The following is a 26,819-nucleotide window of genomic DNA, read 5'->3' on the forward strand; positions in this document are numbered from 1 at the left end:
ATAATATCAAAAGTAAGATTCTAATCTATATTTACAATCAAGATGCAGTAGAAATAAACAAACCAAGACACGTTAAATGCTTCTAGGAGTACTCCTGAATCATAATTTATAATGTATATTCATTGTAAATCCTAAATCATGATTTTCAAAATTTATACATTGTAAATTATGATTCGGGAGTGCTCCTAGTAGGATTTAACGTATCTTGGTTTGTTTATTTCTACTGCATCTTGAATGTAAATTTAATATAATCTGTAATTTTGTAATATTTTTACCACATCTGCAGTGCACTTGGAACCTTAATGCACTATAAGCCTTGCCTGCACCTTATGGAATTATAAGGTAAACCGTTCACAGGAAATTTTACATATTTCAAAATATTGTATCGCAATTTGTGAAATTAAACAATAAATTTCAAAATAAAGCGAATATTTATTCTTAAATTGAAAGTTATAGCAAAAAACAAAAAAATCCTTAATTAAGCTCAAAAAATAGAATTTGAAATAAAAATAAAAAAATACTTTTATACATTACGGAAAGTATTTGTCAAAACATATTTCAATTTTCAAATAATATTTTTTCGTTATTGATTACACCACCACTTAAAGCAATTCAACGTATTTCAGATATTATTCGATGCAGAATTATTTATTAAATGGAATCCTTTACAAAAACCGATTTTGCACAAAATGTAGCTTGGAACCCTATGGTTCTCAACCCTATATAGAAATCCTACCGAAGTTTGAAGAAAGTAAGGTCTACAAAACTAATGATCGTGATTATTAATTTGAAAAAAAAGTAATTTTAAGCTTTTTTACGAATGGAGAAATTTCGAAAAAAATATCCGCGTTATCGTAGGATATTAGATATATAGTCGGTTCGCTAAACTCCGACACAACTGGCTAGTGATTTTAGTCGGTAATTTTTTTGTTTTTGGCCAATTTGCCAAAATGGGCAAAATTATTAACTGTTTAGTAATTATTTACTATTTAGCAATTATTGTTTTTGTCAATTTTGCCAAATTGGCAAAATTAATTACTAAAATCACTAGCCAGTTGTGTCTGAGTTTAGCGAACAGACTATACCTAATGTTTGGTAAAACTTCATATTTATTCCATATTATTCATAATGTTGACACATGCACTTGAATAACAGAAATCAAAATTGGAAATAATATTGAAACAATCAATATAATGTAAATTTATAGGTTAATGTCGCTAAATTTCCCAACTCCATTAGTTTCATTCCTTTTTATAACACAACTTAATACGTTTTCCATCTTTTGTGGTATTTTGCCGGTTATTAGCTTGCTCATCACTGTATACTACACATATCGGCGTACGTTTCACTTTATTTTTCACTTTATGTTTCATATATGAGATAACCAGATAGTAACAGCCAGTTAGGAGTTACATTTCTATTTGTTTGGACTTTTAAAACTAACGTAGAGGGTTGCCAGTTTAGTACTAATATTAAGTATTGTTATACTCATACTCGTGTAGTAGAAATTGGTAAAATGTATAATTTTACTCCTGTAAAATTAAAGTGGCATTTAATACTGTAACTGTAGTGTTATATGTACGGACGCTCTTTTACATGAAAACATCTTGTATTTCGGGAGTATAGTTTATAAGTGTTTAACCACGATCGAAGTTGTAAAAGCAAGCGTTTATAAACATTTTGGAACAATGGAAATTAGTAGTGACTTTTAAAGAAGCAGTAAAAACGTTAAAAGGAAGAAACTCGAGCAAGAAAATTATATTGTAAAACAAACAAACTGCATTTGTTGTATTGCTAAAATCAGGTAAAAAACTTTACCAGACATTTACGGTGACGTAACTTGCCAAACATCTCAAGGGACAAATTGAGGAAAACTTAACATGACCTATATTTCGTTTGGGAGAAGCACGATAGAAAATTTATGCTTATAGAGAAAGGAAGAAAAATCTGTTGGAGTGAGCGATCTCTCTCCAATTACAATACAGAACAAATTGAGCCTTGGCCCCCTTCATAGTATAACTCTAATCATTGCTGTTCCACGGCGATCTTCTCTAAGTTCTGACATAAACCAAATTTCAGCGTCCTCTCCCACCTTTTCTGTGGTCTTTATTTTGATCTTGCACCCTGCACTTTACTATATAGACCATGTTCTAGAAAGCTTTCGACTTCCATTCTCACTACATGACCATCCTCCATCGAAATCTCGTGAAGTTTATTCTCGTAGTTGTAGGTTTTACATGTAATTACATACTCCGTTTTCGGTAATAGGTTTAAATATCTCTTTTTTAAAAACTTTTCTTCCAAATATTTACAGCTTTCTTTTTGTATTTTCTATCATTACCAATATCTCGCATCCATAACCTAGTATTCGTCTAATAAGGGTTTTGTGGAATCTGTGATGTATTCCGCTACATGTGTTGACAGTGGAAAGAACAGTGATATATACGAGAAAATATCTATAGCTTGCTATAACCGAGAGAAGACAGGAAAGAGAAAGATCAATTGAAAGATGGCAAAAAGAGAATGGAACAACATGGACGATGGGGAACAGTGGACAAACATGATGCTTCCAAACCAATAAATAGGTGGACTCTGGTCACATGTTACTGGATTATTTCCTAACTCGGGTGTTCACAGGACACGGATGTTTAAGAGCCTAACTCTCTAGGTTTGGAAAGGCTGACATGGACGAATGCCTATTCTGCAGATAATCGGACACTGTGATACATACTACCTTAGAGTGCAACAGATGGGTAGTAGAGTGGAACCTCGATAAGTCGGATTAATTAGGACCGCTGCCGATCCGGTTTATCGAAAATCCTAGTTAGGCGGAGAATATGGTAAAAATGAATAAAATACGGTATACTTACAGACTAACTCCATTATAAATGCAAAAACATGAAATACATATACACAGAACATCTAAATTACGTACAATGGTATACAGTATTGTTTATTCCTTGGTAAAAAACTCAGTCAAAGTGATCAAATGTTTGTTTTGGCTGATGAAAATCGGTCCGGGTTAGCCGGACTTCCGGGTTATCGGAGGCCGACTTATCGGGGTTCCACTGTAGAAAGGAGCAGAATGGAAAGAGAGACAGGTGTGAAATTTGTGACAGTGAGAGAAATGATTAAGAAAATGACTGAAAATAAAGCAGGTTGGACTAGTACAGCATAATATTATATCCGTACAGTGATACAGGAACAAGAAGAGGAAAAAAACAGCCCTATCAACTACAAAAGAACGAGGAAAAGATATTGTAATTTGAAGGTAAAGAGAATACGTTTTAATAAGATGCGAATTTAGTGAGACTGTGTGAGTCAGACTGTGGGGGAGAGGAAATGCCCGGCTGGGAGTGATAGCGTTCTGGGATCGATGACGGTCTTTTACACGCTCTCTAGAACGAAGTTACCAAAAAAGAAAAATTATAAAAACCCCAAATTCTGGGATCAACAAAAGGGGTACCGGGGAAAAGTGAGAGGCCTCCTTGCTGACAGTTTGTGGATAAATGAATATAGTGCTTTGGAAGTGATGTTGGCCTTACAGCAGACATTCTGCTTTCGGAGTGGTGGATGACAGAGGAGGGTCTGGTTTAGCGAGTAGGTTTTCGCCATAGCCTCTAGGCCTAAAATTATTAGAAAAGGACCACAATAGAAAAATGGACATATCATAATTTATGTGCTAATAATCACAAGTAGAATCGATGTAAACGAAATCAAAATTAAAATAAACTCTCTATTATTATAATATATCTACCAATTAAAATTTTGTATATCTTAAAATCTAGAGTGTGTCGTTTTATTTAGTAGATTTTTTTCGTTGGAATAAAATATATCACATAAAACACCCTTAATATTTGCACTCCACTGGGTGGATGGCCAAAACTTTCATTTGTTGAGCTGTTCGAGCATGAATTTTGATATAAGTTTTGGGCGTTAAATGGTCGGTGTTGATATTCTGGGGAAAGTGATGAGACGACGGAGATTATAAATCTGTTGGGACATACATGGAAAATTTGAAACTTAATTACGTATATACATACATCCGTGAAGGAATTTATGGGAGTTATGAAGAAGGGGTGCTATTTCGTGTGATAATGAGCTCCGAGATATATTTATCGAGCGCTGAACTTATGCTTTTTAGAGATTACATATTGGATTATAAAGAATATGAGGTGTTAATTCAGCTTTTACTCATATTTATTGTTTTATGTACGTTATTAAAGTTTTAATATGTTTCATACGTTCTTAATCATCTTTATATTTTCTTATCTTGTACTAAGCTTTTAACCAGTTGAGAAAAGGTGGTAGTAATAAATGGTATAAGGGATTAACATGGTATAAGACAAAATACGAGCGGTAACCGAAATCTCCTAAAATTTATTTTGATTTATGCTAGCTAGATTACCTACTTTTATATTACTTATTTTTTCAAATATTTATTTCATTCCTGAATTTTTTGGATCTCCTGTTTTGTTTTACAATTTTTCTGGACAGTTTTCTATTTTCATGGACAGTTGAATATTCTGTTAAATAATTGTTACCCTTATAATTATTCGACCTTATACATACTAATATAGGGCCATAGGCCCTAGATATAGCAGACTACCCTGCTATAATCCCAAAGCCGCGTGAGCGGTATAAAACGGGAGACTATTATTATTACATAGGTACTAATATTTGATTTCCTTTTTACTTTTTTTGTAACTCTGGTAGGTAAACGTCGTCTCATTTTACGTTGATAGAAATGTTGAGACTTGTCAGCGAGGCCTCTCTTCAAATCTGTCAAAGACAGTTCAATTTGGCAATATTTTTTCTACGACCGTTTAATAACATGCTCATTATTCGCTATTTTTTATTAGATAATAGCACCCATTACTTTACCCGTGAGTAATAGTTCATTACTCACGGTGGCGCATGGCACTTTTAATATTAATCGTAAATAAACTGCAAATAAAATTACTTAAACTTATTTATTTAATATAATAATTATTGTAATTTATATCAATAATTAACTTCGAAAAATTTTTAAAGGAATTTTAACTGTAACAATGTCAGTATATTTTTTAAGTTTACCATTATTTATTTTAGTGACAGTGACATTAGCGTATTTTGTTTGCGTTAATTGGAATTAATTAATATTATGTTTATTTTTTAAATAATATTGTGGTCAATATGTTATAACATATTATATATAGTTATAATATTATATTATATATAGCTAAATGTAAAGATACATTATAACTTTAATGAAATACGTCCACCGCTAATAGCCATTTCCTTTTTATTAGATTCATTGACAGTAGGTACAAATTTATGCTTATAATTTTTCTATAACTAGAACTTGGAATGTTGTATTTTTACAATAGGGCTTTTCATTCACAGTCATTTGTTTCGAGCTTCTGTCATATGTTGTATAATCCGTGTATAATATTAATATACAAAGCTCGAGACAAATGACAATCGATGAAAAGCCCTATACACAAGAATTTGGTAATAGTAGATTGGGGGTCTAGGACGTTTCATCGCCTCCAGTTCATCGCCGCCGTTTCGATGCCGCCAGTTCATCGCCGGCCGATTCATCGCCGGCCGATTCATCGCCAGTCAGTTAATCGCTATCTGATACATTTACGAATTTTCGACAGTTACATTTATTATTTATTTTTAGTATTAATTAGGAATTCAAGGAAATGCGAGATATGACCATTCCCGTTGCCATACTTAATCTTTTAATAGACTTTTAAACTTTTATAATATAAAATATATTATAATGATCTTTTAAATTTCACGGTCAACATTTCCAACCAAGAAAAACTGTTTCTTAAATTCGAAAAGAACCCAAAATTTCTGTACAAAAATATAGGGGAAGTAGAACAGTAAATATAATAATATTTTTTATCTTTGTAATTGTCATAAGTTTTGAACTGAATTTAACGTCGCGTCGTGTCATCTCCCATAATACAAAATCAACTTACTAACTGGCGATGAAACGGACGGCGATGAAACGGACGGCGATGAAATGGACTGGCGATGAACCGGCGGCATCGAAACGGCGGCGATGAAGCGGCGGAGATGAAGCGTCCCATTCCGGTAGATAGGCAACCAATTATTCAGTCACGTACTAGGGGTAAACAGCATTTAGGAATGTTTGTAAATTATTATAATTTAGTGGATTAATCTCGAGTAATTGATAATTATATTTTTTACTAATTAAAATAAAAAAAAGGTGGTAGAAAAGTATAGTATTCTACTCGCATGTAATGGCTATCACTCACTCTGATGAATTACGACACTCGCCTACGGTTCGTGTCTTAAACTTGATCATCGTAAGTAATAGCCATCATTACATGCTCGTTGGATAATATACTACATATTATTATTTTCTATTATAATTCTTCAAGGTAATAAACCTTCATAATCGGGGTAAGTCTTATTTTGCAAGTATCCGCTTGTTCTTTTTGTAAATACTTTTATGCTTTTTGTAGATGTACTTAAGTATTTCTTAAGTATGTCTTAAGAATGACGAAAGTCCACCTAAACCGCCAGTAAATAATAGTCCACCTCTCTAGGTTTAAGGGATAAGGGGCCTTGGTGAATGCTATTTGCTGATGATATCGTCTTAGTAAATGAGAGCAAAGAAATGGAGAAAAGTTGAAGGATGGAGAGGGGCTATTCAAGTGCGAGGACCACAGTTAGTAAGTCTAAAATAAAGTATATGTGGTTTTCAGGTGAAAAAGTGGGGTTGGGGGTGAAAAAATATATGTCCAAAATAAGTCCGGAAATGGGTAAACTGACTAATTTTAAGTAACTTTTGTTCTATAGAGCTTTTTCTCCAAGCTAACACTTTTCGAGTTATTTGCGAGTGAATGTGTTCATTTTTCAACAAAATAACCACATTTTTAAACGGTTTTTCGCAAATAACTCAAAAAGTAAGTATTTTGTCGAAAAAACGTTCTTAGAAAAAATATAGCATATAAAAAAGTAAAAAAAATGATGTACACGATAGGTATCTGGATCTCGTAGAACCAGAGTTATAGCCAATGAAATATAGATTCATATTCACCAAATTTCAAATAGAATATTTCGTACTTGAAATATCCAAAAAATTAAGCACTTTTTGGGGAAAACCCATTACAACTTTTTTAAAGTGTTTAAAAAAATCTTTATTTCTGTTTTTATAAAAAGTTTCTAGCATTACATTTAAGCAAGTTACGCTCAAAATAAAGTTGGTCCCTTTTGTTTTTGCAAAAAATAACCGGGAAGACCACCCCCTAATTAGCAACTTAAATGAAATTAATCGTTACCGCTCCATAAATTATTTTACTTATGTTGTGTTTATATGATCTGTAAGTTTCATCTATTCAAAGTGCTTATTTTTGAAAAAATTTGGTTTCAAAATAACATTTTTAAAAATTTAAATTTTGAAAAAGATGCTTTTTTCAAAACAACTTAAAAATTGTTAGAGATATCAAAAATCTCGAAAAACAAAAAAAGTCAGATTTGCTTTTCTGAAGATCATGTATTTTTTTGTTTTTTTGGTCGACAAAAATTGATTAAGATTTGGTGTTTCTAAATTTGCATACATTCGTGATCAGTGACTCGTTCAACCCCTTTTAACTACAGCCATTTCAATAATAAGGACTTTAAACCGATTAAACTTACAAATCATATAAACAATATATACCCGAGTCAAGAAACTTGTGAAGTCGTAACGATTAAGTTCATTTAAGATACTAATTAGGGGGTGATTTTCTCGATTTTTTACCAAAACCAAAAGGGGCTAACTTTATTTTGAGCGTAACTTGTTTAATTTTGATGCTAGAGATTTTTTTTATAAAACAAAAATGAAGCTTTTTTAAACACTTTAAATAAGTTGTAATGAGTTTTCCCCGAAATGTGCTTAATTTTTGGTTATTTCACGTTAAATTATTCCATTTGGAATTTGACGAATATGAACCTATTTTTCATTAGCTATAACTCTGCTTCTACTAGTTGTAGATACGTGATATATACACCATTTTTTAAAATTTTTTACAGGCTATATTTTTACTAAGAACGTTTTTTCGACAAAATACTTACAATTTGAGTTATTTGCGAAAAACCGTCTAAAAGAGTGGTTATTTGGTTGAAAAAATAAACATATTCACTGCCAAATAACTCGAAAAGTATTGACTTAGTGAAAAAACTCTATAGAACAAAAGTTACTTAAAATTAGCCAGTTTATCCATTTCCTGACTTTTTTTGGACGAATATTTTTTCACCCCCAAGAGGAGATGAAAACCACCCCCAGGGCAAAAGCACATATCGGCACAATATCACTTTTTTTCTATGACTTGTTTGCTATGTGTATGCCAAATTTCATGCCAATCCAAGCGGTTCTTTAAAATTTAGAGGATTTGCAATATTTTACCGTTAAAGAACGGACTATAGGACAGTTAGCAAAATTCAAATACCTTGGCTCCTACATAATGAAAAATGGGATACTAGATCCAGAAATTGCCCAGCAGATACAGGTTGATTAGATTAACTGGAAGCGAATGAGCTGGGTACTCTTTGATCGATAAATAAGGACTGAAAGGTAATATATAAAGGAGCGTGGTGAGCCCTGCGTTGGTGTACTACGATGAATTGTGACCTATAAAGAAGATTCAGGAAACGAAGATGGAGGTAGCTGAAATGAAATGTTACGGTTGGTGCTGGGTAAGACTAGAGGGGACAAGATCAGGAACTACAGTCTCAAAAATATTCAAGCAAAAAATTGCACCAACTTAGTCACGTTAGACGTAGAAATGAAAATTATTTGTCGAGGATAGAGCTGTTTGCGAAGTTGATGGAAGGGGATGTAGAGGAAAAGCAAGAAGATGGAAGGTCTGTGTGGCTGGGGATTTCAGAGAGAAACGTTTAAGCGAAAAAGACAAGATGGGCAGAAATGAGTGGCAATGAAGATTAAAGAACCCCTGAAAAGGGAAAATTTAAGGAAGAAGATGAACAAAGAACATATTTAAAATACTTTGCATTATACATAGAATACAAACATATTATCTGATGATACCTTTGAAAATTTGCACAAAAATAAACTATATTTGAGTTCATGGTCTATGACAACCAACTTTAACAGTTTGAGACAAGCAAATAAAATTTAAAAAAAATTTTTTTCCTGCTAGCTGATATTGACGACTTGTCCACGAAACAATTTTATATTACTGTAATAAATCATTTCCAGAACCCCAACACCTGTTTCGATTCTGAATTTCATTACAGTTGACAGTTTATTAGTATTATAAGTGTTATTTATATTTATACTGTCTTGATATATACTTATATATCAACATATATACTTATTTATACTGTCTTGATTTATAGTACTCATAAACTGTAGGAGTCCTATAAATCAAGACTATTTTTTTTCTTTTCAATTAATTCTACTCTAATTGAGTTATTATCGTGATAAGTGCATTTACAAATAAAAAATCAAGGACAAAATATGGCTGCAACGTAAATATTTACAAGTTTAAAGAGGATCCCCAAAGTTTAGAATTTCCCCAGTAGTATTGTCTCATCAATTAATAAATAAATATCACTAATATTATGCTTGTTATTCGGATTAAAACCAAATAACGGTTATACAACATCAACTAACCGCGGTCATTATATTGGATGAAATAATAAAAACACATTCTCACTCACCTAAAAAAATGCTTAAAATGAAACAAGTATTTATGTGGCGTTGATTTCTTTCAAGGACACTGTATTTAATTAAGTTGTATTAGTGCAGGGAAATATTTCTCAGGACATCTCAATAGTTCATGTTTTTAACCGTACCAACCCCTAGAGTTATTAGCGGGGTGCTAAATATTTATTTTATAATTTTTTTCAACTAACAGTACGAGATCCCAAAGGAGAATTACAATGTTTATAATATGTTAGTTAATTAAAATAACGTTTTTAATTAAATTAATAGATAGTAAATCATTTTTAAAGAAAACATTTTTGGTTCATAACCTACATACAGTATTTCTCATGATCATTTTTCAGTGCGTAAAAAACGATAGGAAAAAGGGTAAGTCCGTGATAATACACATTTATGACATTTATTCTAACATGACATTTTAGTTAAATCTGACAGTTGTCACATTTTATTTTCAATTTGGAATAAAAACAAATCAAAAGTGTTTCTTGCATTTATAAAATGGTATTTTCTTTGATTTGTATAGTCTTATAAATTATACAGATTATGTTTGTAATATTATTATCTAATTAAAAAAAAATATTTTTTTATTATGGCGCCATTTACCGACAGCTAGAATAACTAGAATAAATGTTATAAAAATGTCACCGACGAAATGTAATCACCGACGTGCCTTTTTTTCTGTCACATACAATTTAATGCGTAAGAAAGAAATCGAAAAACTGTGACGCACTGAAAGATGATCATGAGAAATACTGTATATTGTAACAAAAGAGAAATCTTGGACGACCGCCGTATAACAGTAAACACCTCGAGAATGACGTCATCGAATGATCTAGGCCAGCGGTTCTCAACCTTTTTGAGTGATGTACCACCTACAGTTATTTTTATTATTTTTGGTACCACCTATATTTTTAAATTGTATTATCAATACTTACTAAGTACTACTATTTTAATTTTTTCTGTGTTTTGTGTACCACCGCCAATAATGATATGTACCACCAGTGGTACATGTACCACATATTGAGAACCTCTGATCTAGGCCTCGGCGGAAAGGAGGAGGAACTTCTCGAACATACGACCCGTAGGCGGAACACGCTGATAGCTAGAGATGGGCGTCGATTGTTCCAGAATAACAACTGGGTATAAATACGGGCATATTTGTAAATACAGTTTAGTCTTAAGCTAAAGTTTGTAAAGTAAACTTGTATAAATATAAATAAAGTCGTATATAAATACGAACCGCTAGTTTTATTGTAATTATAAGTAATTACAATAGTCACGTTACAGTTGGTGTCGGTGTTCGGTTAACTTAGTGCGATATAAATAAGTGAATTACAGAGAGACTTTAAAAGACTTTTGGACTTTATTCGTCGGGAATAGTTAAAGTGCGTTGATTAATCGGTATTCGGAAAGACTGTTAAAAGACATTTTGGAAAGTACGTGTGTGCCGACCAAAGATGTTGCTACAAGAACTTACAGTAAAACAGCTCCGTGAACAGCTAGAGGAACGGGATCTGGACAGCAGTGGGCTCAAGATAGTCCTACAAGCACGACTCAAGGATGTCCTCACGAAGAACGGAGATGACCCAGAGACGTTCCACTTCCAGTCAGCAGAACAAGTAATCTTATCGAAATTAAAAACTGTTTCTGAAACGATCGATGAAACTTCTAGAAAAAGCGACGAGAAATTTGAAAGTGTTTCTCAAAAGATCGACGAAACTTCTAGAAAAAGCGACGAGAAATTCGAGAACGTTGCTAAAAAATTTGAAAGTGTTTCTCAAGTAATTAAAGACGTTTGTAGACAGAACGACGAGAAATTTGAAGAAGTTTCTAGAACATTCGATAAGATGCAGAAAAGTGTAGAGACCGTAGAAGAAAAGATCAAACAGCTAGAGAGCAGGATAACCGATACAAAAGTACAACCATCAGTTAATGCAGCAGCGTTAGATCCTTTAGTGAAAGATGAACTACCGAGAGGCGAAACGTCGCATAATATGAGATTCAAATTACCACCATTTGATGGAAAGTCCTCTTGGTCCATATATCTTAGACAGTTTGAAGCTATTGCGACCGCCAATCATTGGACCGAACAGGAAAAGGCTGTTTCCTTGACTGCTGCTTTGCGAGGTGATGCTGCAGATATATTAAGATCAATTCCTAAGGGTCAAGAAAATTGTTACCAGACCTTGTTCACTCGTCTAGAAAAACGCTATGGAGATGCCCATCTACAACAAGTATACAAAGCACAACTGCGAAGTAGAAGTCAACGAGCAAGTGAGAATCTGCAAGAATTTGAAGCAGATGTGGCTCGTGTGGTGCGGTTGGCTTATCCAGAGGTGCCAGACAGCGTTTTAGAAGAAATTGCAGTAGATACCTTCGTCAATGGGCTGAAAGATAATGAACTACAGAAAGCTTTACGACTAGCAAGACCGAAAGTTTTAGATGAAGCACTTGCTATTGCCTTGGAACACGAAGCAGCTAGCCAAGCTTCACGAAACAATCGAGTAATAACCGTGGAAAAAGGCGATAAGAGAAAAGATGAACGTTTAGTGAGAGTTAGTTCAAATACAGATGCTTCCTCGATACGGCCATGCAGTGAAAGTTGTAATCACCGGCTTAAAGTAGATGAACAGCTTTGCCCTGTGAGACGAACTACCGTCGTTAATGAGCAATGGCAGCCACAACAGTTACAAGAAGCCCAAGAAGACGATCCATGTATAAAAAGAGTATTGGATTGGATGCGTCGAGGTGAGAGACCTAGTTGGCAAAACATTAGTGCATGTAGTCCGGAAGTCAAGGCCTACTGGAGCCAATGGAATTGCCTGATACTAAAAGATGATCTTCTGTACAGGACCTTTGAGAACGATGATGGTACAGAATCTAAGCTTCAGTTGATTGTACCTAAAAGTAAAGTGTCAGAAGTATTGCGTCAGTTGCATGACGGTACATCAGGTGGACACTTTGGTATTACGAAGACTCTGCAAAAGGTTCGAGAACGGTTCTATTGGGTGAACTGTAAAGATGATGTAAGAAGATGGTGCCAGAAATGTGAACTGTGTGCATCCGGTAATGGTCCAGTTGGTAAAAAGAGAGCACCCATGAGACAGTACAATGTTGGCAGTCCTATGGAAAGAGTAGCAATCGACATTGCAGGTCCATTTCCAGAAACTGATGCTGGAAATAAATACATCCTGGTAGCCATGGATTATTTTACGAAATGGACCGAGGCCTATGCATTACCAAATCAAGAAGCTGCTACCGTTGCAGAGGTACTTGTTAAAGAATTCTTCAGCCGATTTGGTGTTCCCTTGGAGATCCACTCCGACCAAGGGCGAAACTTTGAGTCAGCTCTTTTCCAAAACGTTTGTAAATTGATTGGTGTCAATAAGACCAGAACAACACCCCTGCATCCTCAATCAGATGGGATGGTCGAGAGGATGAACCGAACGATGGGTAAACACTTGTCCAAAGTTGTATCTGAAAATCAGCGAGATTGGGACCAACACATTCATTTATTCCTGATGGCCTACCGCTCGGCCGTAAATGAAACTACAGGTCAAACACCAACCTGCCTGATGTTGGGTCGTGAAGTCCGTTTGCCCTGCGACCTAGAGTTTGGCTGCAGACCTTCCGAGGAACATGTGGCAGGCGAAGAATACGTCGACCGCCTGAAGTTACGAATGAACAACATTCATGAAGTTGCCCGACAACACATCCAGATAGCCAGTGACAGAATGAAAGATCAATATGATTCTCGATGCAAGATTGAAAGCTTCGAAATAGGTGATCTTGTCTGGCTTTATAATCCACAACGTCGTCGCGGCTTGTGTCCTAAACTACAAAGACAATGGGAAGGTCCGTATGAAGTTAAGAAGAAAATAAATGACGTAATATACAGAATTAAGAAGTTGCCAAACGGTAAACCAAAAGTTATTCACATAAATCGTCTCGCACCATATGCTGGCTCAAATGAAACAGAGGAAGCCCGAGTCCTCCAACAGGAGATGAAAGATGCACCACAGCCAAGTTTTAAGGAATTTATGTCAAATTACGCAGAAAGAAAGAGTGCTAGATTCGGCGTGACCACAGAAGTTCAGCAAGATCTGTTTGGTGTTCCAGAAAACGTCTCTCTAGCCCACTGTGTTGCCCAAGACCTCGAGATGACTAAAGGAATCTCGTCCGTATTCAATAGAAAGTTCGGCCGCCTGGACGAGTTAAGGAATCAACAACCTAAAATTGGAAGAGTATTGCGATTGGAAGATGGTCCTCGATCTTTGCTGTATATAGTGACCAGGAAGTCTTATACGGACACGCCAAGCTACGAGAACATATGGCGTGCTCTAACTAATTTGAAGAAAATCGTGTGTAATTATGACATCAAAGATTTGGCTATACCAAAAATAGGCCATGCAGTAGAAAGTCTGGATTGGAAGATTGTGAGAAGCATGCTTGAAGTGATCTTCAGAGAAACTGGCGTACGAATTACTGTGTGTTGCATGAACCCGAAGATGTCATACCCTTCAAAGACAGTAGACTGCTATTTCTTCTTGAAGGGTGTATGCAGAGCTGGAGAGTCGTGTAGATTCCGCCATCCTGGGCCTTCATCTAGAGTTGCTGATCGGGACGCTCAGATCTTAAGAGGGGAGCAGTGTAACAAAAGAGAAATCTTAGACGACCGCCGTATAACAGTAAACACCTCGAGAATGACGTCATCGAATGATCTAGGCCTCGGCGGAAAGGAGGAGGAAATTCTCGAACATACGACCCGTAGGCGGAACACGCTGATAGCTAGAGACGGGCGTCGATTGTTCCAGAATAACAACTGGGTATAAATACGGGCATATTTGTAAATACAGTTAAGTCTTAAGCTAAAGTTTGTAAAGTAAACTTGTATAAATATAAATAAAGTCGTATATAAATACGAACCGTTAGTTTTATTGTAATTATAAGTAATTACAATAGTCACGTTACAATATGCATGTTTTTATATCTAATTAAAGGTATTTTTTTCTAATACGATTATAATAAGGGTGCCTGCGAAAAAATGGCTGCAAATTAGCTAACATGCGAATTCATATAATATATTAAAAATTGTTTTACTAAGCCTCTTATAATCAGAATGTTCAATCTCAAATTAATCCCTTAATTTGTAATCTCACATTATTTTTAACTTCCTAAACTTTTATAGTTTCACCGTGTATAATTGAAATATTGTGAAACATATCGAGTAATATTTTAATAATTAGAGTCCATTCAACCTGCAAACCTGCAAACTTAATAAATTGCCAAATAATATATTTTCTAATTGAACTTCCGAAGTGTTGTAATAACGTCCTTGATTAAATTGTACTGTAAGCTCATAATTCAAACTTTGTTATTAGGATAGAGTCACTGGCCTCTCTGCTGATGTACACATTATTTGTGAAATTATAAATTTGGTATTTGAGCTCGTTTGAGCGCAGTATATTTAGAATATTTACCACATTAACAAGTGCGTAAGTCATTGGTAGAAGTTACGCCGAGTGTAATTATTATCCGTAGCTGTCATCAAGGGCAGTCTATTATACAGGGTGATTGATTAGTAGGGTAAAGCTCAATAGCTCCGCTATAGTAATAGATAGCAATAAAAGTTAATAACAAAAATTTTAGCCACCTTTGAGCTTCACATTAAAAAATTAGTTAGAATGTCACAGGGTGTTCGATAACACAGTGGCAGACCTAACTTTTGTTTTTTTTAATGGAACACTCTATTTGTTATTTTATATTCGAAATCCTGTTAACTTCTCCATCACAAAAATATAAAGGTTTGTAATGTTATACAGGGTATTTACAAAGTTATAGCCAATTTTGTATGAAAATCGTAACAAGTTCAACTCCCTGTATAAATAAAAATGAGCACAACAGCAATGGTTTATTAATGCCATATTTTTTTATTTATTGTCAAAATTTTTAAGAATAATTGATATTGTTAATTTTATTTTATCAAATATACGGTGAGTCAAAACGCAAGTACATTATTTTCTCAGTAATGTTAAAAGGAACACCCTGTATTTTATATCATTATTGAAAAGTAACATTAACTTACTTTAATTTTTATATAACATTCCCTATGCCCAAATTTATTAGTTTTCGAGATATTTTCATTTTTCAAAGCAAATTATTTTAGGTGTTTAAATTTATCTAAATTTTAAGTAAGCCATGACTGAATTGACAATTGAAGATTACCGATTATTAATCCGGTAATCAATGTAACACTGTAGCAATTGAAGAAATAAAAATAATTTATTAGTAATACATTGTACAAACAAAAACAAAACCACTACATGCAACATTTTTGAAACAAATAAAAACCATATTTTTATGTAAATGCAACAAATAAACAAAGAAAATTAGTAATAAATTTTACAAAAAAAAACACACAAACACAAAGTACAATATTTTGTGAAGACAATTAAACACTACTTTTGTATGTAAATGTAACAAATGAAAAACGAAACATAATTTATCAGTAATACATCTTGCAAAAAAACCTGTTTGAGAACATGAGAAGCTACTTTTAATAAAATATTTTTAATATTTAATTACATAAGGTGTTCAAAATTATCTCCTTACACATTTATATAAGCCTAAAAACGATCATTGAATGAGCTACGTACTCTACGGAGCATTTGTAAATTAACACATTGAAATACACGAAATATTCTACTATTTTTTATCTCATCCCTTGTTGTTGGAGGTATTTTATAAACTTCATTATTAACGTAACCCCAAAAAAATCAGTCCAGTTTATTAAATTCTGGTGATTTGGGTGGCCACGCTACTGGTCCATTGAAAAATGAAAATATCTCGAAAACTTATAAATTTAGACAAAGGGAATGTTATCTAAAAATTAAAGTACGGTAATGGTACTTTTCAATAGTGATATAAAATATAGGTTGTTCCGTTTAAAATTACTGAGAAAATAATGTACTTGCGTTTTGACTCACCCTGTATTTGATATAAAGAAAATTAGCAATATCGACAATTCTTGAAAATTTTGACAATACGTCAAAAAATATGGCATTATTAAACCATTATTGTTTTGCTTATTTTTATTTATACAGGGAGTTGAACTTGTTACGATTTTCATATAAAATTGGTTAAAACTTTGTATTTTTGTGATGAAGAAGTTCACAGGATTTCGAATTTAAAATAAAATATAGGGTGTTCCATTTAAAAAAAAAACATAATTTTGGTCTGCCACACTGTTATCTAACACCCTGTAACATTCTATCTAATTTTGTAATGTGAAGCTCAAAGGTGGCTAAAATTTTTGGTTATTAACTTTTATTGCTATCTATTACTATAGCGGAGCTATTGAACTTTACCCTACTAATCAATCACCCTGTAGAAAGTTACCTAACCAACAACTATAGTATAATAATCAGTAGCTGTCAATAGGGCTTTTCATCGATTGTCATTTGTTTCGAGCTTTAGTCACGTTTCACACAATATTAATATACCTACGTCATACGTCTTTGGTTTGTATCATTGGCTATATCAATAACGTATGACGTAGATATATTAATATTGTTTGACACATGACAGAAGCTCGAATCAAATGACTGTGACTGAAAAGCCCTATAAAACCGTATTTTTACTCCACACTTCAAACATTTATTTACCATCGTCGATCGAAAATAAACGGACACAGGGCATTAGAAAACATTTCGAACCTGATATTTACATCGAATTGTCCACAGAAACATGTTTCAGTATTAGAATATAGATATTCAGATGCATTTTTTAGTGATACAATATAACAGAAAGACAAAATTATACTATATTTTGTTATTCTGTCTATGAAATATCACAAACGTGACTACCGCTCATACGGATAATACCAATTTTCCAGCAGAATTTTCACACATGCTGGTATTACAAAATGCTGATTTATGCCTAATATACATATTGCATGGAAAGAATGTCATCACGCTTTAATTTTGTGACACTCATAAGCAGGATGTTATTATAAATAACGTAAAATTTTTGCCGGAAAAACTGAACTGTGTATTTTAATTTGGCGCCTCCGTGACGTATCATGCAACCTAGATTATTTCCACGCATACACTGGCGTACGCACATATTTCTTAAAATAAGATTGACATTTATTTATAATAATTATTGCTTTCTGTATATACATAATTATTAGCGTATAAATGATTGACTTACTGATTTGAAAAATATGTATTCCTTTCAATCACGAGAAATCAGCTGCTAGTGTCGATTGGATTTAGAAATTGTCTTAGATGCAGAGAATCTCATTTTGTATGCGCGTTCTCTTACAAAAAAATTTGTGAGTTCTGAAATAACGTTTATGCTTGTTTTATGGGCTTCGAGAAGGTATTCGACTGCGTACAACACGATACACTATTGTTTATAATACTGCTAAATATAGGATATAACACCGCTAAAATACGTAGATTACAATCAAGCAGCCTCTTCCTAAATTGGATAGCCACCAAACGTGGAGTACTACAGGGTCGTGTTTTGTCACCAAATATTTTTAATCTATACTCAGAATAAATCTTTAGCGTGGCTTTCGCTGACAGACAAGAGGGAGTAAGACTAGTCGGAGAAGTAATCAATAATATCAGATACGCTGACGACACAGCCGTTTTTGCAGAAAATCTACATCACCAGACTTTAGTCAATATAGTTAGTGAAGCAAAGAGAAGGGCACCGGCTTTCTCTTTGCTTCACTACTTTAGGCGGCCTTCAAATTAACCCTTAACTGGTCCGGCGTCGTCTGACAGACGATTCAATAATTTTGATTATTTTTTATTGGAAATTTGCAACGCTTACAGGCAAGTCGTTCTATCTAATCCTTAAACTATTGGAGCTTGACAAGTGGGTGTATTTGAGACAAGTTTCTCTCAGTTCCTAAAAAGTTATCGCAACAGTTAGGTTGAGAGTAGTTTCTCAGACGACGCCGGACCGTTGGTGTCACTTTTTTGTGTTCATACTTGGAGTTCAAGAAGAACAAGAGGATGTTCTTATTTTAGAAAAACGCAAGATTTGCAGTTTATGTCCTTGTAGAAAGCGTAGGATGACAAAATACCTGTGCTTGCGTTGCAAAAAGCCTGTTTGTTTGGGATGTACAAAACCACTACCTATGTAAAAATTGCATATAAAATAGGTAAAGTTTGACTGATGCTGGAAACAAACATTTTTGATCGATTTTTATTTTACCTAGTTTTTTGTTTAGTGTGCAGTTTGAACATCTATCCTAGGAATACATTTTGTTTTTCATGTTGTTTTTTATATTTTTTTATCTACTTTACAAAACTATGTTTTTTTTCACAAATATTTGTGCAAATTTCAGTTTTATTTTAATATTTTTTTCTTAACCCAAATAACGCCCAACCCTAATACGTTCACTTTTATATAAACATATCAAGGTATGTTTGTAACATTTATTCTTAATAAAAAAATATTTTTGAGTGTTGTTTGGCTTTCTTGAAAACAGTAGTTTCGCAGACGACGGCGGACCAGTTACGCTACTGCTACAGTACCGGACCAGTTAAGGGTTAATATAATGTTTCAAAGACAAAGTGAACGACAGTTGGAAAGATCAAGGTCTTATTTCTCTCATTGGAGAGGAGATATAATGCCATTTTAATACATTGGCAGCTGGTTAAATGTAAATTATAACTCTGATAGAAAGATCAGTCTTCAGAAACTTCATTTCTAAAGAAGATGTTCTTAAAATGATGAATGCAGAACGTCTGCTAACAACCAGCATGTAGCGGGGAAAACAGAATACTTCAGCCATAGTAATAGGGGACCTAAATACCATGTGCTTCGCCTTATAATACAAGAAAAGCGAAGGGAAAGAGATTTAATTGATCGGAAGAAACTTTCATGGATGCGTAATATTAGATAATGGTGTGGTTCCACAGTAGAAGAATTATTTTCCCCAGCAGCCGATAGCCAAAAGTCTTAAAGCTTTCTCATGTTGTTTAAACTTATAAAAATTATGCACAGGATCTAGTTCCCAGGTCATTGCCCCATATTAATCATTGTTCTCACCATTGATATGTGTAGCCACCTAAAAATTTTTGGGCTACGTCTTCAATTTTTTCCTGCAAATATTCTGCAGAATATTATTTTTGGCAACCTAGCTGATCATCGATTTTTCATGCTTATGGAACATGTGCTTGTTATCTAAAATGAAATCTAGACATTTAACGTATTTTGAATTTATTTATGCTCCTATCTATATTGATGGTTTTAACATTGAATTTTGTTTTCTTCGTAGAAGATACCAGAGTGATGCTTTTAGTGGGATTAAAAAGTCATATCATTTGCACAATACATTTGGATAGTTTGTAGCAGTTATGCTACGGACCATTTGAAATTAATTACACTGATTTTCGATTAATTCAATTAAAATTAATAAATAAAATTAACAAGTACTATCCCTCCAGAAATTTCGTTTCGTGCCGCCGGCGATCAATTTAGAAAGTTTTTATCATCAGAGGGCTTGTTTCGCCGCAATCGATTTCCGTTATCGAGCGAAATACCAGCAGTTCTGGTCAGAAACTCATAAAGTGCGTATAGTGTGCAGCAAAATTTCTCTTTTTTTTAAGCGACGAAGATCTAGAATCCATCAAATCTACGCTATTTAAATGGAATAAAAACATCATAAATACTCTTTATCCAAAAATCCAACGTTTAAATCAACAGTAACCAAAAATATACCAATTTAAGTATTAAAACTACATTACAGTTGTGTATTAACAACCCCTAACATACTACCAAGTACCATTTACAACAATTAACCTAAAACGAATCCTATCAATATACCCAACATTGACACTAGAGCGACCAGATTCTATTAATCACCCGAGAGTTCAATGAGGGCCTAATTTATTAGAACTAGTTAAAACTATATTACTAGTAACCTAAACATATATGATATGGTTCTGGATATCAAGAACAGAGAAAATTCAAGGTAAAAATAATCCATCACACCTCTACTAGCTTTCATATCGGTATGAAGACACAATAAGGTAAAGACACTAGCAAGCCCACTAAGTTTCGTGCCGCCGACGATCAATTTAGTTTTTTACCATCAGTGGGCTTGCTAGTGTCTTTACCTTATTGTGTCTTCATACCGCTATGAAAGCTAATAAAGATGTGATGGATTATTTTTACCTTGAATTTTCTATGTTCTTGATATCCAGAACCATATCATAATATATGTTTAGGTTTCTAGTAATATAGTTTTAACTAGTCCTAATAAATTAGGCCCTCATTGAACTCTCGGGTGATTAATAGAATCTGGTCGCTCTAGTGTCAATGTTTTAGGTTAATTGTTGTAAATGGTACTTGGTAGTATGTTAGGGGTTGTTAATACACAACTGTAATGTAGTTTTAATACTTATATTGGTATATCTTTGGTTACCGTCGATTTAAACGTTGGATTTTTGGATAAATAGTATTTATGATGTTTTTATTCCATTTAAACAGCGTATATTTGATGGATTCTAGATCTTCGCCGCTTAAAAAAAAAGAAATTTTGCTGCACTATACGCACTATATGCACTATACGCACTTTATGAGTTTCTGACCAGAACTGCCGGTATTTCGCTCGATAACGGAAATCGATCGAGGCGAAACAAGCCCTCTGATGGTAAAAAACTTTCTAAATTGATCGCCGGCGGCACGAAACGAAATTTCTGGTGGGATAGTACTTGTTAATTTTATTTATTAATTTTAATTGAATTAATCGAAAATCAGTGTAATTAATTTCAAATGATCCGTAGCATAACTGCTACAAGTTCAGTATTTCCTTAGATATGTCACAGAGGATGTCTTCAAACTTACTTTTTGCAGTTATGTGGAGTAAATATTTTCAAATTTTCCAGAAAAAGTGTTATATTTCTTATAGGGAATAATACAATATATTAGTTCCTATCTGTTTCAAGAAGAATTTGTTCCTCCTTTCCTGTTTCACTTAGACTTGAAATCTGTTTATTCTTCAGTGCATGCTTTTCTACGATATATTACCTAATCTAACTATACCTATGCTATTTTCCACATGTGTTTCTGATATATTCGTTCCTTACTGTATAGTTTCTGAGAAACTAGGTTATAGAAATAGCAATTTTTAGCAATATAAACACACCACTGTCTAAACTCTAAACTAACTAGATGATTTTAATTATTAAATTTGACCCTCACTATTATTTTATTGTATTTTCCCATATTTCCATCTCAATGATACGCCCATGTTCCGATAGGTATTATGATCGGATAAAAAAATTGTCACGTTCACGGATTCTCTCGTAAACGACCGGACACGCTTCCATGTTTTCAGGAATGTGACACGACATGCGACAGCTCTCCTGAAAACTGCAATCGATATTATGATAAAATATTTAATGTTTTATTCATGAAGATTAATTATTATATCAGTGCGCAACGACAGACAACGTTTTAGGCTTTCATAGTGATAAAGTGAGAATTATGCTAAATACGGTACAAGTAGTAATAAAATATGTGCATAATTTTTATAAGTTTCATGTGAAAAATTTGGCATAGATAGGAATTGTTTTAATCTGGAGCTCTCTTATATGTGTTTCACCACGATATTATGCAAAATACAGAAAATATGAAATATTTATTTTACCGACGTAAATATCAAGACGATAATGATACATCTGAATGGGGACCGCGGAAGATCCGGGTTACCGAAAATCCGGGTTAGCCGGAGAATATGCTAAAAGATAATAAATTACGATATACTTACAGATAACCTCCATTATAATTACAAAAACATGAAATATAATATGCACAATACGTCTAAATTACGTACGGTTGCATACAGTATTATTTATTTCCTGGTAATAAACTGGCATAGAGGGCTGGACACTCAAAACGAGGGATATAAACAGATTAGAAGCCTTCGAAATGTGGCTTTATCGCCGTATCCTAAAGATACCATGGACGGCGAAAGTCACAAATGTGGATGTCCTTAAAAGAATCAACCAAGAACGTCAGCTTTTCGAAAACATCAAGGAAAGAAAAACGGCGTATTTGGGTCACATCATGCGAAACGAAAAATACCAGTTCCTTCAACTTATAATCCAGGGTAAAATTGAAGGCAAGAGAGGAATAGGACGCAAGAAAATGTCCTGGCTCCGAAACATAAGGCAATGGACAGGGATTACCGACATACAATCACTGATCCACATTGCAAGAAACAGAGAGTTAATGGAAAATGTGATCGCCAACATTCATTAGTGGATTTGCATTTGAAGAAGAGGAAGGTAATAAACTCAGTCAAAATGAAAAAATGTTTGTTTTGTCTGATGCAAATCAATCCGCGTTAGCCGGACTTCCGGGTTATCGGAGGCCGACTTATCGGGATTACACTGTACCTATATCTAAAAATCGTCGATCTAAGATAATGACAATAATATACATATTATAATGTAGCAAATACAACGAGAATATCGCCAAGTGCAGATATTTCTGTAGTGGTATGGAAAAACTTGATATTATGTTCGATTTTTTTAAAATGAGATTATAATTTGCTTGATATGTTGGTGTGTCTATGATGAAGGTAAAACTGTTAAAACTGAGAATGGCAATATTAAAATATTGATACAGCTGTGGTACTTCTGTATTAGGTGGGAAGAACTTGATATGTAACCTGATTTCTTATTTGGACAGTGATTTATATTATGTCCATTGTCCATTTACTTTTCTTTTTAAATTGGCCAGATATGGTATGTATCCTGTATTTGTGTGTATTCTGAAGAAAATCATTAACAAAAAGTATTAATTAAACAATTATTTAATACCAGTTAATAATCGTTACACCGTTAATATGGTAAGTTGAAAATCACATTGGCAACTCGCTTTGAAAATTTCAAGAATTTCTTTCAGGCCTTTCAAATTATGAAAATGTTCTACTAGAAAATTAGGCTAAATGAATATGTCAACTTTTGCCAAATTGCTACAGATTTAAAGATACAAATAATGAGAATAGAAAGTACCCAACTCTATTAACTATTCCCTTTATTACTGAACCTCCTAGAGAATATAAAACAACTGGGTCTTAGTGAACATATCTGTAAGACGTCACCTACGGCTCAATAACATCGAAAGAGCCCTACCAGAGCCTAACGCGTTTGATACCGTGCCCGTATGGAATAAATCTGGAATAATAATAATATAATGCTATTTTGCTATTAGTGCACTTTTAGGGATAAAGCAGAGTAGCTGCTATTTCTTGTACCTCTACGATATACAATGAAGCTAACAAGGTCAATACTACGCTTTAAACTTTTATTATTCTGCCTATTTTATCTAGGATAGTTATTTTAGCTTACTGAGTTGAATGCACCTGTAAGGAAGTTGATTTGAACATAAATTTTGGAAATAAACAATACCTGATAAATTTGGTAGGTACCAAGCGACAAATCCAAAAGTCGACTGTAACGAAATAGACTTAGTTCATAAATATAAATACTTGGTCATGAAATCAAAATTTTTTCTTCTTCTTCTTTAAGTACCGTGCCCAAATTTTTAGGCGTGGGTAGCTTCCATAACAATTTGCCGATATCGTTCTCGATCTTGTGCGGCATGTAACAATTGATCTGCTGATAAGCCAGTCCATTGACGAAGGTTTCGGAGCCATGAATATTTCTTTCGACCAATTCCTCTTTTTCCGTCGATCTTTCCATTGAGTATTAACTGCAGCATCCTGTATCTGCTACCTCTCATTATATGCCCCAGATATTCAAGTTTTCTCTTTTTTATCATCTTCATTAAGTCACCTTCGCCTTGACCTACTCTGTTTAAGACTTCTCTGTTTGAAATGCGTTGAACCCAAGATATTCTGAGCATTCTACGATACGACCACATCTCAAAGGCTTCTAATTTGTTCATCATGTTAACCTTCATGATCCAGGTTTCACATCCATATAGTAATACAGGATACACATAACATTTTAGGAACTTGATTCTTAGTTGTAAGTTCAGCTGAGAGTTGCTCAGAATAGATCTAATTTTCATAAATGCTCCTCTTGCAATTTCTATACGAGTTTTAATTTCTTCATCCGGATTTAGTGTCTCGTTTATCCAACATCCTAGGTATTTAAAATGGTTAACTTTTGTTATTGATTCATCATTGACAATTAGTTGCATAGGGCCGACGTCTTGTTTACTAACCACAAGTAACTTTGTCTTTGTTGCATTTATGTTAAGTCCGTTATTGGAGCATTCCCTAGTGACTCGATCTATAAGGAATTGAAGATCTTCGATATTTTCAGCCATGATCGCGGTGTCGTCTGCATATCTGATGTTGTTAATAGTTTCTCCCCCGATTCGAACTCCACATTGTCCTTCCAAGGCTTCATTAAAAATTATTTCTGAGTATACGTTAAACAAAGTTGGGGATAACACACAACCCTGTCTGACACCTCTTTGAATGCAAATTTTGTCTGTTTCTTTGCCGTCTACCAGAATAGAAGCTTCTTGATACCAATATAGATGTTGTAAAAGTCTCAGATCTTTATCGTCTATTCCAATCATTTCTAGATATTCAAACAACCTATTATGTTGAACTCTATCAAACGCCTTCTCAAAATCTATAAAGCAGACGTAAATTGGTTTCTGTACTTCCCATGATCGTTGAGGTAATGTTTACATTGAGAACAAAGCTTCCCTTGTTCCCAATCCTTCTCTGAAACCGAATTGTTTGTTTCCCATTGTCTCTTCACATTTCTGCTTGATTCTATTAAGAATTATCTTAAGAAGTAGCTTGAGAGAGTGGCTCATGAGACTAATTAGTCTAAAGTCTTTACATGATGATGTATTAGGCTTTTTTGGGAGTGGAATAAATGTGGACTCTAACCATATCTGTGGCATCATGCCAGTCTCGTATATATGGTTATAAATGTTTGTTAGTTGTGAGACATTGTCGTCATCCAGAAGTTTGAGCCAGTCTGATGGTATTTGGTCAGGGCCTGGAGATTTCCCATTTTTGCTCTGTTTGATGGCTTTCTCTACTTCCGCTTTTAAAATACTAGGACCAGTATTCGCATACTTTGTGGTGTTAAGTGGTGGCCTCGTATCCAGGAAGAGCTCTTTTATATAGTTAATCCATTCTTCCTTTCTAGAGACAACTAAACTGCTGAACTACAAAGAACTTCAACATGGGCCGCATATGGACACCTTCAGAAGAAAAATGCCAAATTATTTAAAAAAAAAGACCAATGTGTATTTCCAGTCATGACAACAGTTAAGGAAAAACTTTCCTTATATTAACCTAGGCCACAGCAACCAAGCTCGGAGTGGCCCAAATGAGAATGAGACGGTCGTTACTCAGACAGACTTTCATAGATTCATAGTCAGGGTTAGACACGAGTAATTAACTTCCAAAAAGTAGAGGTGTGGTTGGTAATAGTCTTGAAAAGACAATAAAAGAAATACATGCTCCAAAAGAAGCAAATCAATGTTCTAATAAATAAAACAAAAAGAACACAAAGAGTTTATGCCAAACCTAGACGAAAATGAAATATTGGGTAATCGTTAACTTCTAATGGAGCATGTAGCATTTAAGTCAAGAAACATATTCCTTTATGTTTACATCATCATCACTGGTGGCTCATTTCTAGACTAGAGTGTCCACTTTCCTAATCGACAGTTCCTAAGTTCCTAATCGACGTTCGACAATCAGTTCTATCCATTAACAAACGTTACCAGTTTGTCGCACCAATTTTTCTAGCTTTCCAATTCACACTATTCTTTCATCTAAGCATTGGCATGGATCTGGATCTACTTTTCCCGGACTGTGATATTACTACTAATGATTTTTCTGTTGTACTAGACGGCCCGTCTACATCAATCTTTCTATTTTTATGAAACGTTTCTAGGATGTGTTTGCCTCGTAACATAGGCTGATACATTTATTTCATAAATATAGGTAATCAATTTGATTATTTAAAGCATTTGATTCCTATTTCAGTAAATACCTAATAAATTTGATCACCTTAAAATAGTTGGGATCTCCATTAGAACGATTTTTATGTAATCCCCTATTTAAAATGAAAATTTATTCAAGAATGTGATC

At 33.9% G+C, this 26,819-nt stretch overlaps 1 protein-coding gene across 1 annotated transcript in view; it reads right to left on the minus strand.

Moving 5' to 3' along the window:
• LOC114324785 (uncharacterized) overlaps positions 1–26,819 on the minus strand; it is a 59,461-nt gene that overhangs the window by 809 nt on the left and 31,833 nt on the right. The window lies entirely within an intron of this gene.

This window comes from Diabrotica virgifera, chromosome 5 (assembly GCF_917563875.1).
Source record: "Diabrotica virgifera virgifera chromosome 5, PGI_DIABVI_V3a".
NCBI classification, from domain to species: domain Eukaryota; kingdom Metazoa; phylum Arthropoda; class Insecta; order Coleoptera; family Chrysomelidae; genus Diabrotica; species Diabrotica virgifera.